At 47.7% G+C, this 14,045-nt stretch overlaps 1 protein-coding gene across 2 annotated transcripts in view; it reads left to right on the top strand.

The window, feature by feature from the left end:
* DNAI1 (dynein axonemal intermediate chain 1) overlaps nucleotides 1-14,045 on the top strand; it is a 135,807-nt gene that overhangs the window by 114,843 nt on the left and 6,919 nt on the right. The gene's annotated exons all lie outside the window — the stretch shown is intronic.

The following is a 14,045-nucleotide window of genomic DNA, read 5'->3' on the forward strand; positions in this document are numbered from 1 at the left end:
CCTGTGAATGAGCAAGTGCTATCTTTATTTAGCAAAGTGTCTTGGAATCCTAATGTTGAGAGAAAGCAATGAGATGTACATGCCTGTATGAGTTGGCAGAGCCCCTTTTCCCACCCAGCCACCAGTGCTAGTCTTGCAGGATGCTGAACATCTCCCACACAGTTCCTTTATTAGACTTTCTGGGCTTCCTCCAGCCACAAACTCTATTCCTGCAAATGCAGCATCATTTCTGAGCCCATGTAATTCTCATAGCAAGTTGTCCCTTGCTTAACAGAGCTTTTTCAGTTTCAGGCTTTTTAGAATTGATCCAAGAAAGCAATATCTCAGGACAATCATTTTTTATTTATATACCTTCAAAGGTTTTATATATTCTCCCAGTCAGCTGTGTAAGGTGAGGTCTTTGACCAGAAAATAATCACCCTGGTGTCAGTCTAGAATGTTCTGACTGATTTTTAATAAGTCCTTTCTTCTGGACACCAATGGAAATGCCTTGCATTCAGAGAGCATAGAAAACTGAACAGCATGGCAGTCTCTAAATAGGTGATGGAGCTGTGGAGGAGAGCGTCTCATGAGCTCCATGCTTTCATATTTCTATCAAGACTACCACCTGAGGTAACCCAGTCTCTCAGGGTTGCCACCAGCTTGACTGAGTACAAGTTTCCTAGCTGATTTATGAGTCCTTCCTGACATGGGTGAGCACTCTGTCTGCCACTGGCCCTGGATTCATGAGGGTTCACCAATGGAGATAGGTTACAGACACAGATGTGTCTGCCCACCATCACACACCTAGCTATGGGGTGAGGAGCACCCAGCAATACTCTGCCATGGGTCAGAATAAATCTGAATGTCTCCTTTACTTCTTGTGGCCAGCAGCAACCCTCCAGACAGGCATAAATGTCATTAACTCTCAAATTCTCTCCCTTTGCAAACTTTCTGCAGAAGCAAATTGCATGTTGTTGACAAAGCTGACCTCACAAGTGGCACAATCACTGCTGTCCTTAAGCCTATAGGTACCATATCCCAGGCAACATATAAATGGAATGGAAATGGACTCTGCTGCTCTGATGTTATTAAGCTGTCTATTTTCCACTTCTTGGTTTGGTTTGAAGGGGCACTGAACACTGAATTAAATGTTTCCTCCACATGTGGAGAAAAAGGAGGAATGTTCAGGCATGGCTGGTGGTGTGTGCAACTCCCCTGGCTACAGCCAGCACTTCTCAGAGAGTGAAGAGAAATTGAAACAGATGGCATGCAGGGTGGAAGCAGAGTGGTTGGTGATGGATTACAAGTGGATAAGTGAGCAGGGTTGCCAGGCCCATCATTTGTGGCCAAATGATGGTGACCACAACCCTATGCTGAGGAATCTTGGCTACTGTGAAAAGGTGATTTGAAAGAGGTAAGGGAAGCCCTGGCAGAGCAAGCAGTGCCATCCACTTCATCTCCTGTCCTCCTCCTTGCTGTGCCAGCATCAGCCTCCACATACATAGTGCAAACCTCCAGCTGTAGTGGCACATGCATCGTCTTGCCATGGGGGTCCAGATGCACTTTAACAGTATTGATCCCGGTCCTTTTGAAGATTAAATCAGTGTGCTCTTTAAACCCTTACACTGTGCTATCAGCTTTCCTCTCTAAAATGAAGAGGACTTCTTCCTCTTCTTCTGGGAGTCACCAGAGTTAACAGGAGTAGAATATCCGTATTCCCTTGAATGTGCAGAGAGTTTAGAAGGATGTGAAGGAGCCGTTGCATCCCAGATGTCTCATGCAGGCAGACAAACCTGTTTGCACCTGGGTGAATATCTGGGTTCCCCAGTCCACTCTCTCCACTGCCTGATCACAGAATCACAGAACTGTAGGGGCTGGAAGGGACCTCCAAAGATCATCTAATGCATTCCCCCTGCCAAAGCAGGCTCTCTAGACCAGGTCTCACGGGTAGGCATTCAGGGGGATTTTGAACACCTCCAGAGAAGGAGATATTCACCACACCCCCCTTGAGCAGCCTGTCCCAGTGCTCCGTCACCCTCACCATGAAGAAGTTCTTGAGCACATTTGGTTGGAACTTTCTGTGCTTCAGTTTGTGGATGTTTCCCCTTGTCCTATCACTACGCATCACTGAAAAGAGTCTGGCCTTGTCCCTTTGCCTCCCACACCTTAGATATTTGTAGACATTGATCTGATCCCTTTTCAGGCTGAACAGACCCAGGTTGCCCATTCTTTCCTCTTAAGAGTGGTACTCCAGACTGTTTATCATCTTTTTGGCCATCCACTTAACTCTTTCCAGGAGATGCCCACCTTTTTTTGTACCAGAGAGCCCAGACCTGGATGCAGTACTCCAGGTGAAGCCTCGCCAGAGGGGGCCTGTTGGCCACTCTTCTTAATGCACCTCAGGATGCCATTGGCCAAATCCCTGCAGAGCCCTATGGCAAAAACTACCTGAAACCCAGAAGGAACCAGAGATGGTGTTCCTGGGGGTTGTGACCTTCACATCAACTCCAGCACCTGCTAACTCAGCTGCCTGTTTCTGTCAGAGATGGAATGATCTTGCAGAGCTCAGTGTGTCAATGGAGCACGACAGCCACAGGCTCATCCACATCCCACAGCCTCTCTGTTTCGATGTCACAGGGGTTTGCCTGTGAAGCATCTCTGCCAGCATCCCACACAGCTGGGATAGCAGCTTTTGACAGGTATGACTAGCAGACTAATCACCCTTTTTAGAGAGAGCTCTTAATAGCCACATGTCATCCCTAACCCTCTTTCTTTCCCTAAAAATAGACATGGTGCTGTCTGCTCCACGTGCTGCACACTGCTCAGCTGCCACTGGGCTTCCAGGATAGAGCTCATTGGGAGAGGCTGAGCTAACTTCATCCCAGTGGGATTTCAGCAGCTCTGAATGTATTTAGGTTTGCCAGATAGTTAATAGTATGATGGGTTACTGGAAATGGGGAGAGTCAGGACTCTTGGGTTCTCATCAGGCTTTAGTTCATTCCTTTGTTCACATCCTTGAGATATAAGGGGAGGTTCAAGAGCTCAAAAAACAATTTCCTGATTTGATATGCAGCTTAATTAGCTCATGTTTGTAAAATGCTTCGGGATCTTTAAGAAGTGTTATTTAATCGTCCAAGTTTTGCTGTCAGCAGCAATATCACAGCCCTGTTTATGAGCACTTGGCAGAAAAAAGTCAACAGGGGAACTTTTTGAAAGCACTCAGGTAGCGTTTTTGGAAGTGACTTTCACCAAGGCAGAGAAGAAACAGCTTCAGAAATGTCTGAAACTCCCTGTGGGCTTTGGCCTCCTAAATCCTTCAGTGGCACGCAGGAACAGTTGCCCTTGATGTAGCGAGAAAGCCAGGGGCAGGGTCTCTGCCACCTACCAGGCTGTGCTGAGGGCACATCTGTACACACACTGGGTACTGAGTCTTGTGCCAAGCAGAGCAAGCATCCTACACCCTCACTTTGGTAATCTGGGGCCTGGATTCAGCCCCACAATCTGAGGTCTCTGGTGCAGGGACTTCTCCATGCCTCAAGGAAGCAAGCTGTATTTTACTGGGTTGTGAGCCTGGTAGAGGCTTTCTGTGCCTATCACTCTTGTGTCCTTGGATCATATGAGGCTTTGGAAACACATCAGGGAACTGCTAAGTATCAGCTCCAACAGCCTGGAGAGCATGGAATTTGGGGAGGGAAATGACCGAGCACAAACCTTGTGGGAAGAGCAACCACAAGGCAGAGAGTGGAGCTTGCAATCATCATTGCAAAATTGAAGTCTGCGTTTAAACTGCCACCAGCATGGCCCTTCACTCCGCATGCCAAGCGCCCGTCTCCCCAGGCATCCATCCCTGCTTGGGCAGAAAGCTCATTACAGCAGATAAGCTGCTACCCAAGCAGAGAATCTTGGTGAAACTGTTTTGGATGCTTCTGCTGAGAGCTCAGAAGTGGGGCAGAAGTACTTGTGGCATTTTAAGATGCAGCACCAAGAACGAGTGGCTCTCTGCTGTCATCCAGGCCGCTTTTGGGCTCCAAGTGCTCCTTAAATATTACAGTAGTCGTTAGGCAAGAGTTGTTTAACTAATAAAATATTGTTCCTAATTTATAACGACCTTGGTGGTTGAGTTCACCCGAGGGAAGCATTGCTGGCAGAGCTGTTTAATTAGTAAGCCTTTCGGGTTTCATTCCTGAAAAGAAATTAAAGCATTTTGTCATCACAGTCAGAAGAATGTAGCTGCTTGTGGGCTTTGGTTTGTTTGTAAAAAAAAAAGCACTGCTGAAATAGCCTGGTACAACCCATCAAGGCCAAAGGCAAACAGGAGAGAATCAAACAAACAGTAAGTGTTTTCAGAAATGTTGGGAGAGCATGTCAGAGTGGGAGAAGAGAAGAAAGCAAGTCAAACAAAGGGCGTAAAACAGCATTTGCTGAGGCTAAATGAAATTTCTTGGACAGTGCCCAGGCTTACAGCCAGGGAGGCAGCCAGCCTCTTGGTCTGGTGCTTGTCTTGGATATTTATGCTGGATTATCTAGGATGATTATTTCAGCCTCTGTACTTGCAGGCACATGTGTGAGTCCAATGCAGGCTGCAGTGATGCTGCTTCTGGTTGTTGCAGGGGGTGTTGCAGCATCTGTTGAGGATGAACCCAACCAGCACAGGGAGTGGTACCTGTACTCCATCCTTATGTCCCTAGATGTGCAACCCATCTGCTTGTGTGGTTAGTTTGTGTTTACAGAATTCTCAGACTAGATGCACTCTCCAAGGTCACATCAGTGCTGGACTAGTGAGTGGCATGTCTCTGGAGAAAGTACGTTTTGTCCCCAAAGTTACTATTTCAGCGGCTGTGAAGTGTTATCATTCCATTTAAGAGAAAACCACTCACCTTTCCTTTCCAAATGTTTCAAGAGTTTCGTACTTCTAGTGGTGCTATTCCCAGTCCTGCTGTTTCCATGCAAATGATGCTCTATCATTGAGATTCACACAGTCACTTCTGTGCAGCTTGAACGATGGCAGGATTTCCTTGTGTCTCTTCAGGGCTGGCTAATTGCGCAGTGACCCAAAAGCACTGAGCACAAGCAGTGCTGGAGGAATTCAGCACCGAGTGCTGCTGCGCCTTGCCTGCATCAGGGCTGTTGCCTCTGGATGCAGCTTGGCCCCCTGATAAGGAGGCACATGCAAATAAGCTTGAATCTCATGAAAACTGACCTGCAGCTTGATGGCTTTTCTTCCTCTGAGGTTTATCAAAGCTTTTTTGATTTCCTTTCAGTCATTCCCCCGTTATTTGGTCTGGCTGCAGATAGCTGCTCTCTGCACTGCTAGGGGAGCAGGTGAGCACTGCGAGGTGGATCCAGGGACTCATGAAACCCCACGTCTGCCCTTTCACAGCTCTCTGTATTGCTTGCATAGTTCATTTAAGGACAGATAATTTAGGCTGTGGTGCACAACATCTCAGCAGTGAGCAAGCACTAGTTTGCTTTAACTCTGGAGTTCACTGCCTTAAAGCTTTCATTTTCTGGTGGCTCAGGGTGCTGCAGGGATGCCCCAGTTCTATGGTATCTTTGAAACACTCAGATGCCATGACCGTGAGTTACGTCTGCACTGTTCCTGTGTGTTGCTGCCACGGAGAGAGTTGGGACTCTCCCTTAAGTCAATGTTTTGGATTAGGAGAACTCTTGGTGACTTGCCCATTGGCACTTGCCCATTGAGGTTTATATGTATCTGGGCAGAGCATTTTGCAGGCCAGGTCTGGAGGGCAGCAGCAAATGATGTGCTTACACTGTGGCCTCACTGTGATTTCTGCACTCACCTGGCTGGAACTGGGCTTTGACGTGCAGAGGTCCTGACACTTTCTCAGCTCTTTCACTGCTGGGGTATGAGAGCTCAGGCTGTCTCTTCTCCCAGAACTAACCCTGCAGATCAAATCCAAATTATCTCAGTTAGAACAATGATAAACTCTACAGACATCAGGAGAACAATTACCTTAGTCACAGTGGTCATTATTTCCCCTCTGCCCGGATAGCCAGTGTCTAGCTCATTAAAGCAGCATGCACTCCATCTTGTACCCAGTCTGCTGAGTCCTAGGATTCTGTGCTTTCCTGCTTTTCTCCCTTCCCTGGCATCCTGTGCTGTAACCTTCTGTCCAGGCCAAGCTCACACAAACTGCTGCTGCAGAGAGGAAGGCAACAGCCTGATCTCTGCATGGGTGGTACTTCAGACATGGGCTCTGAGCTGCAAGAAAGACTGAGAACAGAATATAGGAGAGAAGGATGAGCTGGGAGGGCTCCAGCACTGACCTTGATGCTGGAAAGGAGCCCAGCAGTGCTCCAGGCCCAGATGTGTCTCAGGCCAGGGGCACATCTGTAGGGATGGGTTATTGAGCCTGCCTTGGAGTGGGATGGCTGAGGCAGTACCCATAGTTCTGGCCCTAGTGCACACTGAGGCCAGCAAGGGGCCATGTGTGCAGCTTGCCAGTGCATGTGCAGAATTGCTTACATCCTCTGGCCATTCTGCTATGAAGAACTGTGACTCACAATTGTAAATTCACATCTACCGAGAGGAATATTGACATGAGCTGGCAAAAGCACACTCCCCTACCCCTTTATCCCTGCTCCTTCCTCTACGCTTCCTGCACTACCTGGGGAAACACATTGGTAGGGAGAGCTCCACAGCCTCTCAGGATCCTTCTCCACTGTACACCACTGGAATAGCTCCTGTTTTGGGATTGCAAACCCCATACAATATCATGGGGCTGTGAAGCAGTGGGGAGCTGTTTCAGCAGTTTCTCATCCTTCTTGACCAGAATTCAAAGCTTTTGCATATCTGTCTGGACATCCTGGGTCTATCCGCTATGCACAGGAGAGTAGGTAGATCTGTAGCACAAATCGAGATGTCTGATTGTGCCACACTACAGATACAGAGAGTTCTGGATCCAGGGCAGAGATGTGACAACCTTAGACAGCAGCACTGCAAAGAGAGCTAACCCAAACAAGCCATCAGGAGACCTAAAGGGCTTGACTCTTCTTTCATCAAACCAGTTATTTTCATAATCAGTGCAACAACTGCTGGCTTGCATTGAAGTATGAGGCAGGATAAAAGTGCTCTGTCTAACTGTGGGATTGCTGAAACCCAAGGTCAAAGAACTGAAGGTTTTCTTCTTTTTATCGTTCCTGGCCACGTGGCTCCAATCTTGTTTTTGTTGTGTAATGCCACTTGCTGTGACCTCTCCCTTTGGCAGTTGGTGGAAAGACATCATCGTATTTACAGGTTATTTTAAGCTAAAGTCAATTCTCAGCGGTCTGGATGAAGCGTGTGTAGTATGTGAAATGGTAACACTGTCAATTGGAGCAAGAAAAGATCCCAATTTAGGAAAATTCAATAGTACTTATAAATTATTTCTAAGGTTCAGGCCTTATCCTACGAGATGCTGAGGTTGCTGTCTGGGGGATATTGTACATGAGCTGGGACTGGCTTTAACTTACTAGTTTCCTCTTTGAATATCTGCATAACAAAAGGTTGGCCTGCATTTGAAAGTGGTGCAAGGCTGCTCATTGCATTGCTAGGGATTTGGAGAGACTCTGGTTCTTGTGATCAATAATAATCCAATCACTGAGCGAATGTCCTTCTCCTGAAATAAATCTGGTGTCTTTCCATTGAATTTGTTATTTTTTGGGGGGTAGTCAGGAGTAACTGAGCTCTGAATTGGGACAAGTAAGATAGTTGTGGTGGTGCCTTTTTTTTTTTTTTCTTGCTCCTTTCTTTGCATTTCTCCACGCTGGTGCAGTTATGTTGCCAAAAGAACTGCTTTGTGTGAAGGCTTTGCATCCACTTCCTCATGGACAGATGGTGTCTGTGCTTTGGCGTCCTCCTGGCAGCCTGGGCATCGCTCCTGTGCTGTCAGAGGAACCCATCACTTCCTGCCCTGGGAAATGCCTAATGCATGAGAATAAGGAGTCCTGATTTACATCCTCAGAAAGCTTTCATTTTGAGATTGCCTGAATGTGTCTGTTCAGCTTCCACAGCTCCTTGGAGCCGAAGTCTCTGCTTTCTCCCACACCTCACAGAGAGCTGTTTGGCGCAGAGAAGTGGGCACAGCTCAGCACAGTGGCAAGAGAGGCACTTCCCAGCCCCTCAGGCAGCTTGGCTTGCCTCTCTTCCCCATTTCTTTCTTTAGCTACCCTCTGTGTGTTCCTTTCTGTGCACATGATTTAAATCCTTTCCAGAAAATTGGGAGATCCTTAGAAACCACCACTTCTGTAGGTGAATGACAGCCCCAGCACAAAGACAGAGTGAGCTCACGCCAGCCAGAGCCCCGTGGGAACAGGCTGCTCTCAAAGCATGCCCTTGGCAGCACCAGTGAAGGAGGCTGTTTGGGATGCTGCCTGCCTGCAGCCTCTTGGGCAGAGCATTTCCATGCTCAGCCACCATGGATCTGTTCCCCTACAGCCCCTCTTCAGTCCCTCCTGAGTACTTTGGGAATACATCTGACACACTCATACCTCAGCAGAGGAGCTGATGTTGGGGTGTACTGGTGGAGAACCCTGTCCTACCAAGGTTCATCACCTGCTGAGGCCTCCTGTCTCCCTGCATTGTCCATCACTGGAAGAAAGCTGGATGAAGGGACAGGACTCACTCAGCAGGGATGACAAACGGGACCCAGGTCTTTGTGGCATGGCCCAGTTGTGTCTTTTTGCATTGCTCCACTGACCTGAGCAATGTCACAAGCAAGTGCGGAGCTCACTGAAAGTGGGTTTTTACTCTTCTCCAAGCATTTGTTGCTTGTGACGTTGCATATCTTAATCCTGTGCATTGTCACTCCTTGGAGAGCTTTTGGCATTGGCTACAGCAACAAAGTCAGGAAATTTGACATGGCCTGGAATGGGAAGGATTATGGCTACAAGGGCCAGAGGAACAGCTTGAGATTTGGCATATGCCAGTAACTCCTCCCCAGGCTGCTGCCAGAGCCTGACACAGCCTTCCCCAGCAGCCAGCCTGGGCTGATATGTGTTGAAGCTGCCAGAGGAGACAGAGAGGGCAAGTGTGCCTGTAAGGCTGTAAAACACATCCCAAACACATGGCTGCAAAATGTCCCTTGCTTGCAGACTTTGCCTGCTTGACTCTGGATACTGAGATTTATAGAGCTCTCTGCCCCTGCTAAACCTCCGTGTCGCCACGCTGAGCTGATCAGCCTGTGCTGCTCCCAGCCCATGCCAAGCACACTCATGCCATCCACCAGCCTCCTCTGAAAGAAAAGGAGACACCTGCGCCAGCGGGCTGGCCAAATAATGGCCCTTGCTCAAATTAATTTGATGGGCTCAATGGGGAATTGTTTAAATGAGAGAAAGGAAGGAATTGGAGATGAATAAAATGTTTCGCTGTTCATGGTGATGGAGCTGACGCAAGAGGATTATTTTTATCCCATGGCAAAAAGGAAGAGAAGAGCCTTCCTTGCACAGTCGAGGAGAAGAGGGGCTGTGTGGCAGTGCTGCTGGCTGCAGGAGTGGCAGTCACAGCATCTCAAAAGCTTTCCCAGAGGGAAGCTGCTACCCTTAGATTCACTGGCTATTTCTGTGATGCAGGATGCCTAATGCTGACTGTGAAGGGCCATCTCAGGGCAGAGTCCCCCTGCTGTTCCCTACTTCCACCTCCTGATGGGGAGATGCCTCCAATCCCACAGCTTCTGATCTAGGGAAGTCTGAGCTCCTCACCCCCATCCTGGTCAGTGCAGATCTTTCTTACCTGTGCTGTTCCTCATCTCCTTGGGCTGAAACCCCTGTTGTTTTTTTTTAACATCCCAGACTGGATCCCATGAGCCGTGTCCTTGATGCATGGTTTAAATTCCCATTCTGCCTTCCTGGACACCTGCAGCCTTCCCATCTGTCCCAGTGTCCAAGCACAGCAGGAGTGCTGGCCAGATCCCCAGTAGCCCATGTGTGTTACACACAACACAACCCTCTGTGCTAACAGCTCTAGGTACAGCCATTAGGACAGGTTTTGCCAGCTTTAACCCATCTTACCTAGATCTTATGCTTTACCTGAGAATCAGCTTGTCAAAGTAGGTGGTGGCATCTCCTAAAGTTGAAGTAAATATCATCTGTGTCTTTCCTGTCCACAGGATCTATTGTGTTGTTGCAGAATTAAATCAGACTGGTTCCTTTGTGACTTATTTGGTACAAATCCTTGTTAGCTGCAGTGCATCTCCTTGCAGGTACTTACAAACAGATTGTTGACTTGTTCTACATGTCTCCCACAAAGGAAGGTTAAGCTGATGGGTCTCACATTCTCCTTTTTAGCATAGTTACCACATTTGCCATGTTCAGCTTTTCAATCCCTGTCATCCTTTCCTCAAGACAAGTGCTTCAGATTAAGCCTTCTAGGTCAAGCCTGTGTGAAGACAGCTGCCTCTCTAATGGGCTGTGGCTGTTGTGTCCAGAATGGTCTAACACTGTCAGTAAACCAACGCCTGTGGGCAGGCAGAGATAACATCCTTTATTAGACAAACATGCATGGGAAGAAAAGACAAGTGCATGTGCCCTACAGCTTGTGCTTTATTTTCTAGATATTAGTTCAGCTAATAAAAGGCATTGCCTCTCTGCCAGCCTGCACTGAGTGCAATCCAGCCTGTGCCTTGCTAGAGCTGAAGTCTCAGCACTTGTTGCTGATATTGCTGTGATATCCTGAGGATCAGAATCTGCAGGAAAGGGGAAGCCCCAGGAGCGCAGAAGGAGCGTTGGTGTGAGCACTGCTTGGTCTCTGCTCTTTCATGCACCTGCCTCCTCTGTCTTCCTGGTGATGATGTTGAGTTGGTGTCAGAAGTCAGGTACCAAAACCAAAAAAAAAACAGAAACTGAGTGTGTGACTGCAGCTGAGACTGGAGGATAAGGTCTCCCCCTCTGATTTGCTTGGAAGAAACCCACTAAGCCAAGGAAAGGAGCTCAAAGGCACTCATTTTATCTGGCCTGGGCAAACCACAGGACAGCCAGTGGGAGTGCAGGATGTTAATAATTTAGTTTCTTTCATGCCATTAAAAAAAAAGCGCTGAGGTTTGCTGCACAGTTAGTGTTTGTAATAGAGCAGAGCCAGGGAGCAAAAGGCTCTTGGGTTTCAATTACAACTGCTTGTTCAAGGAGAAAAGCTGTGCTATGAAAGCATGGCATCCCTGATGCTTCCTGCAGCCCAGGGACTGGGAAACGAGGGAGAAGAGAATTCAGGCTGGAACTGGAGGAGCTAAAAGAGGATTGAAGGTTGTAGAGGAAAGCATGAACTCGCAACTTGATGCTGAACCACAGAGCCAGACACAGCCTGGCTGCCTCTCGGGGGGTAATTCAGAGCAGGAGTGAAACCACTGCCTGGGAGCAGCAGTAGTAAATCCATCGGTGGCTGCAGTGCACAACTCTGGGTTTGACACTTCAGTGGAGGTGATGAAAAATGCAAACTAAGTCTGGGAGGAACAACAAGGTTGATCCGAGGTCTGGAAAACATAATTTCATGGAGCTCTTCAGGGCCCTGCAAATAAATTAAGCAATGACTTGATCTCAGCCTAAAAGCACCTGCAAATGGAAGGGATTTGCAACAGTGGAAGGCTCTTTAAATTAGCAGAAAAGAGATATAACAGGATTTTGCAGCTGACTGCAGCTAAACATTTTCAAACAAGGACGAGAGCCTGCACATTTAGAGCAGCACTAACATGTCTCCATCCCCCAAGCTCCTTCAAATCAAAGCTCCCTGTTGTGTTTTATCCCCAAGAGAAGTCATTGGTGTGATGAGTTTACTGACTGTCACTGTGTGGATCGTAAAGGTTCCACAACTTCTATTAAATCTGCTTCTGCCTTTGGTCTTCTTGAAGTTATCTGGGATTGATGGATAGCATTGCAGAGGGAGATTTGCAGCTTTTATAAAGAGCAGTTCACACCTTGGAACAGCCCAGGTTGCTTTATATGAAGAGATTTACAGGCTCTGGGACCCTTCATTTCTCTTGATTCTGGCTTATTTACTAGCTTCTGTATTAGAAAATCAGACTGTGAGCACTTAGAGATAACAAGGTGTTACTGTATCAGCAAGGACCGGTCTGCCAAGGACGAGACACATTAAATCAGTGTTATCCCTGTCTGCCATTGAAATAAGCCTAGTGGGAAAAGATAGACCTGCCCCACAAGCATGGGGAGCACATAATCTCCCATCTTAGTTTCTTTCAGACTGGAGCTTTCCCAGTTGTCAGTAAGCACAGGGAAACAGTCCTCACCTCCTTGTCCCTGGGATGTCAGCTCTCAAAGACACAGTGTTCTCCTGGGTCCTCTGGCCATCTGCTCTCCATGGGCATTCTCCACTGCTTCCTGGTTGCCACTGAAAGACCCCCTTCCTTCCTCTCTTTATTCCCCCCCGACACAATCCTTCAGATTGGTACATCTGCCCCCAGCCTTGGGATAGCCTGCAAAGAGAGGTCCGGGCAGCCTGTCTCCTGGTACAGTATGCAAGCATTCCCTAGGGGCTGAGAATTGCCCTATGGAGGGCATGATTGCTCCAGTCCTGACTAGGTTCAAGTCGGAGCCATCTCTGTTTCAGTTTGTGGCTGTTGTGTCTCTTTTTCCTGCTGTGCACTCCTGTGAAGATCCATTCTTTCTTCTTGCTATCCACCTCCTGGGTGCAGGCAGAGTCCTGATAGGTCCCCAAAGCCCTCCGTGCTCTGGGCTAAGCCATCCCAGCTCCTGCAGTGCCTCCCCAGGATCCCTAGCCCCAGGCCATCTTGGTGGTCTCTTCTGGGCTCAATTTGGTTTTCTGCCATCTCATTTCAGGCAAACTACCTCCTACTTTCCTTCCCTCAGGTGAAACTGGAATTCTCCATTAACTGAAAATTAAGAATTTTACATTATTTATTTATTTATTTATTTATTTATTTATTTATTTTCTTTTCCTCACCAGGGCAATGAACAGAAGCACTTTGCCAGCATAGCCACCATCTCTTTATCTTGCCTCTTTTCTCCCTGGGAAGCTCCTTTTCTTTTCTTTTTTTTTCCAGTGACTATGTGTGTGACAGCAGATAGCCCTAGGGACAGGAGGTGAGAAGGTTCAGCCTCTTCTAGCTCCCACCTCACAAAGCTTCTTTCATTAACTACTCTCACCTTGTGTTTCTTAATTAGCACATACTGCCTTTGAGCAGCCTGCTTGCAGTAGATCCTTCAGAAGAAAATCTACTTAAGCTTTATCCAGCGTAGGACACAATATTCGGAACATTACTAGACTGGCAGCTAGTCTTACTCCATAGCACTGCACAGGAGTTGAGCGTGATTAACACCTTTGGACCCTGTAACTTTCTTAGGCTTTACATGTCTCTCCCAAGGGAGCCTTCTCACTAAGTTGGGTAATTGCCTTTCTTCAGACTTTTGATGCTCATCCACATGACAAGTGCCTGGCTGAGCTAAGCTTACAGGGGGTTGTGAGTGTTATCCCCGGAGTGGAGTGAATGAAAGGCTGAAAAATCACTCCAAAGAGTATTTGTCAGGGGTTTACTCTCAGTCTGGGGTGATATCTCAGAATAGAATCGTCTTGCAGGGCAGTTTTTTGACCTCACCAGCATTTCAGCCTTTCCATTCACACCGTGGATGATCCAGGAGAGAACTGAGTTTAAAAGTCTGCAGGCTAGGATCGTAATGATTATAGAAGATTTTGGGTCAGATGTCTGTGTGACCTTGGAACACTGGGGAGATGGACCGAGGGTGGTGAATTCTGCAGAGACCTGCTCAAGGTACTAAGCCCATCTGCCAGCTGTGTTTGATCCCTTTTCAGTGCAGAGCACAGAATAAGTTCCTGCAGTCCAAGGACCCAGAATTGCATTAAGAAGTCGAACTTGATGAGTAAACCCATGCCTACCCTTGAGGCTGGCACGTGGTCCCAGGGCTGCATGGTTTCACACACTGGCTGTTCTGATGTCCTGTGCCACAGGACAGGACCAGCCATAGCAACTTGTCGTGGTGTTATTTCAGTGGTGAGAAGTTCAGGTTGAGCTGTACTTGCTGCATTGGCCCACAAGCCCCAGATGGTAGCATAGGAAGCAGTGCATTTGTCTGTAGTTATA

This window comes from Coturnix japonica, chromosome Z, assembly GCF_001577835.2.
Source record: "Coturnix japonica isolate 7356 chromosome Z, Coturnix japonica 2.1, whole genome shotgun sequence".
NCBI lineage: Eukaryota > Metazoa > Chordata > Aves > Galliformes > Phasianidae > Coturnix > Coturnix japonica.